Source organism: Dipodomys spectabilis, unplaced genomic scaffold (genome assembly GCF_019054845.1).
Source record: "Dipodomys spectabilis isolate Male_0828 unplaced genomic scaffold, ASM1905484v1 ptg000620l, whole genome shotgun sequence".
Lineage (NCBI taxonomy): Eukaryota > Metazoa > Chordata > Mammalia > Rodentia > Heteromyidae > Dipodomys > Dipodomys spectabilis.
This window is the reverse complement of record NW_024871297.1, coordinates 196,851-201,752: the sequence shown is the minus strand read 5'-3', so window position 1 is coordinate 201,752 and position 4,902 is coordinate 196,851.

The following is a 4,902-nucleotide window of genomic DNA, read 5'->3' as shown; positions in this document are numbered from 1 at the left end:
ACATTTTAAGAATCATTGTACTTTATTGAAGAATTACAGAGTGCATTTGCATAAACCTGAGGAAAAAATTTATAATAGTAGTATGTGAATCTGAATAGTAGTGTGTGAAAATTTAGAATTTAAAATCCCAGAAATCTGTAATGCATAACTTTAGTATGTTGATGAATATAACTAGCAATAAAGTATAATCAGTGATATATTCTCTGAGTGACTATATATGACATTGCAAGTAAGTGAATATTCTACAAAATTATATGAATTGAGGAATGAGATAGGATTGAGAAGGATGAGGGATAATGATCATCAAGGTGCATTGTATTGGCCATGAAATGTGGCTTAGTGGTAGACTGCTTGCCTTGCATGTGTGAAGCCTTGGGTTTGATTCCTCAGTACTACATAATTTTTAAAAAGCTGGAATTGGCAATATGACACAAGGTGTAGAGTGCTAGAGTGAGGAAAAGAAGCACTTGGGCATTGCCAAAGCCCTGAGTTCAAGCCCGAGGACTACCAAAAAAAATAAAGCTTCATTGTATAAGCCAAGCACTAGCTACTCACCTGTAATCCTCAATAATCAGGAGGCTGAGGATTGAGGCTTGAAGCCATCCCAGGCAAGAAAGTCTGTGAGATTCCTATCTCCAATTAAATCTCAGAAAAATCAGATAGTACTGCTATGCCTCAAGTGATAGAGTTCTAATGTTCATGCAAAGGAGCTCAGGGACTGCGCCCAGACCCAGAGTTCAAACCTCAGAAGACAAAAAAGAAAAAAAAAACCTCACTAAACACTATTCATAAACTGCTTTGTCAAAAAGCAACTCCCATACAATTACTTAAAGTTAATTAAAAATATGATTAGAATAAAATACAAATCACTTTGGGAACCAGACATAGATAGAATACAGGGGACAGAGTATATTTTATATCACACAGATTGAGTTGAAATGTGTTCTTTAGTCTTCTTACATCATTTATGAAATTGACAATACTGCCAAATATAGGTCAATTTCCTTGAGGAATAGATTGAATTCTATTGTCTTTTCATAATAAACCATAGAGGTGATTTTTTGGGCCTCTTTTTGAAGTATATCTGACACTTTAAAGTAGATTTTTCCTAATCTAATATTAATTTAATCAATAATTTATTAGGGTGATGTTGGTCAGATTTTTTTTCCAGTAAATCTTATCCCTTATAATAAATGAGAGCATGCTGTGTCAGTCTCCTATCAATATGACAACATACTTTATAAAATTAACTTAAATTGGGGAAAGATTAATCTTGGATTCTGATTTTATACATTTCAGTTTATGTTTATTATCCTCCTTGCTTTTGGTTGGTGGTTGCACAGTACCCCATGTCAGGAACATGTGATGGAATGTGTGTATTCATGGAAGCCAGGAAGTAAAGAAGAGGAGGAATAGGAGTGGGATAGGAAAAAAGAGGAGGAGGGGAAGAGAGAGAGGGAGACGGAAAAGGAGAAGGGAAAGGAGAAAGAAACAGAGAAGGAAAAGAAGGAAGAGGAGGAAAGGACTTGATCTTAACATCCTCTTTGATCACAAGTTCTCATTGACCAAATCTCTACAACTATGCCCACTAAAAAGGGTTCACTTATTTAAGGCAACATAATGAAAGCTAATTATTAATCCCAATCCTTTGTGACTTTAGATTTAATTTCTAGATTGGTGGGTAGATATTTCTACACATTTCAATAACTTCTGTTCCTACATATTGACTTGAATTAATCAGAGAAGCTATTTGGCATGGAGCTCGTTTGGTTATACCATTGCTGGAGAGATGAATGAAATATTTGAGTGCAAATACTTTTTATTTAACAGATAAGAAAGCTTCAAGAGATTTCATTTTGTGACCTTCAAAAATGACTATTTCATCTAACTCATAATGACTTGTATTTTTCATAAACTTTATGGCATCTACATTCAAGTTTTTGTCATCTATAGTGAGGTTCTTTCTACTTGAAGGAAAAATTAATATTATCATGATCATTTATTTCTTAAATATTTTATAGAGAGTAGGTATAATATGAATTTCTTACCATTCAAAAATAAGTTATATTCAAGTCTATAGTGTATGGCCAAGGTCGCAGGACCCCCCACAAGAAGACCACCGAGAGTCAGACTCCACAGCTGTTTTATTTAAATGGGCTGCAGCTTGGGCCTCTTCCTACACTCCGACACAGTGGAGCCGAGGAGGAGAGCCCCGAGCTAAGGATTTGCAGGTCTTATATAAGCACACAATCAACCAGGTGTTTTGATTACCACCACGTGTTGCTTTGCTAAGCAACACGTGGTTGTCACTGCCTCAAACTTTAACTTTTCATTCCCCCCCTTGACTTATGGTCCTGAGCCACAATCTTGTGGCTCTGGCCCAAAACTAAACTCCAACACCTCTTGATCTTGAATGTGTATACCAATAACAATCAGTCCATTTTTCTTTTCTTCAGGAGTGGTTGGGTATGATGCTTGGAGACTTCCCATGTTTCCCCACGATAGTCCAAGACAAAGGGGTCAGCTGGTCTGGTGTGGGAACAGTGGATCCAAGCAGCAATACCATCCACCTTAAGGGCAGTAGGTGTAGCCAGTAGCACCATGTAAGGTCCCTTCCACCATGGTTCCAGAGATCGCAAGTTGTGCCTTCGAACAAACACCCAGTCCCCTGTTTTAAACAAATGTGGGGTATGAATAGAAGCAGAATCTTATAATGCTTTAAGCTGGGGCCCCTTACTCTTATGCACCAGCCGTAAATATTCAAGCTTACACAGAAATTCAATATCATCCAAATCAGCAAGCAATTCAGTCTGAAGGCTAGGGATAATGGGTGGAGGGTGTCCATACATTATTTCAAAAGGAGTAAAGCCAAGCCGATAGGGTGAATTTCTAATTCTAAACAAGGCAAAAAGAAGGAGCGATACCCAGTCTGTGCCACTCTCCAAGACCAATTTAGTTAAGGTCTCTTTTGGAGTCCGATTCATTCTTTCTACCTGTCCTGAATTCTAGGGTCTATAAGCACAGTGCAATTTCCAATCCATCCCCAGTACCGCGGCTATTCCCTGGCTTACTTTTGAGACTAAGGCCGGTCCATTGTCCGATCGATGGTGGATGGGAAGTCATACCTGGGTAGGATTTCTTCCAGGATCTTCTTAGACACAACGTTCGCAGTCTCATGCTTTGTTGGGTAGGCTTCAACCCATCCTGAAAAAGTATCTACAGAAACTAGCAAATATTTATATCCAAATTTTCCAGTTTTAATTTCTGTGAAGTCTACTTCCCAATCAATGCACACCTGGCCTATCTCCATGGAGGCGAGCTCCTTTTGTAACGGGTTCATTGGGGATATTGTTGAGCTGGCAGGCTTTACAATTTTTAACAATGTCCTCAATAAGTTGATTTCCTTGCCTAATTTTTACTTCTGAGTGTTGGAGTAAGTCCTGCATTCTTTGGGTTCCCTCCCCAGTTTTCTACCCGTCTTTGTTTCCTTCTCTCTCTGGGGGTTTATAGGCCATGGGAATTTTCTTTATCAACTCCAAGTCTTCTTGGGAGTACTGAGGCTCAGGAGGCAACAAGTGGTGGTCACTGCCTCAAATTTTAACCTTTCAATAGGAATAATTGGTAAGTGATGGAATATCTTGCTTTAGTTCAGATTTAAAGTTAAAATTTCAAAGTGCATTATAGTTCAATTTTGGCAATAAAAATGAAAAACAGGCATGCTTTATCCTGAAGAATGTCATTATTTGATCTGTGAAAAAATAAAATAAACGTAATATTAAATTCAGTGGAAATAAGAAATCAAATCCTTATGCAATGCATCGATTCCATAGATTATGAAATATATTGGTAAAATTAATAAAACTTGTGTTAAGTATGTTACTTAAGACATGAAGCAAGTGATAATTTTGTTTTCTAGGTGACGTTGATATAGAAATCAAAGCCCAAAGATTCCAGAGTTCTGTGTGATTGATACGTGTCAATTTTCACATATGCTTGTCTCATGTCAATGCTATTTCAGCATAACTGAGAAGAGAACTAAATAAAAATATCACTCAAATGTTTAGCTTTATTTTGTTACTAAATATGTCATTTTATATCTATTTTATTTGAAAAATCTGGTAAATTTATTTAAGTCATATCAACAATAATGAGAAATAAACAGGATCTAGCTCCTTAAAAGAGAATGAATAAGAAAAAAAATGATTCTATTGTTTTCTTCCAAGGCTGGATTAAGCCAGGCCCAAAGAAGCATAGGTCTCATGCTTTCCCTTAATCGCAATAACTAGTATTTGTCTGAGACAAGCAGAAACAGTCAGATAAGTTTATGTTAGGCAAAATGGACCCCAAAATAAGGATTCAAATGTTTTTTTCTTTCTTGCTATTGTTTCTAACATATTTATAAGATGATTTCTTTGTTGCTTTGTATGTCTCTCCCCCACGGTATAACCCCTGTTTTCACTGTATTTGATGTTGGTATACTTTGTGGAGGGGGAGGAAAAAAAAACATATTGTTTAAATAGTGATAAAGGTGGACCCATTGGAATAAAGATATGGACAAGCCATTTTGTTGAAAAACGAACTTTACAACTTTGGCCGAGGGGGGGCTGGAGTGGGCATGGGAAAGGATGCGAAGGGAAACAAAGGAGGAGGCAACAATGCTTGTTAAGAAATGCACTCATTACCTTGCCCATGTAATGGTAACCCCTCTGTAACGTATTTTCACAATTAAAAAAGAAAGAAAAAAGTGAAACAACAAGGAAAAAAATTTAACCTCATTTTGCATTTTGACTTTGTATATTCTGGTGCTTTGCAATTGTGTATTATGTGACTATCCCATAAATCTGGGCTCAAATCACTAGGGCTACTGGAAGAAAATTTCAAAATCTAAAGCAGCTAACACCG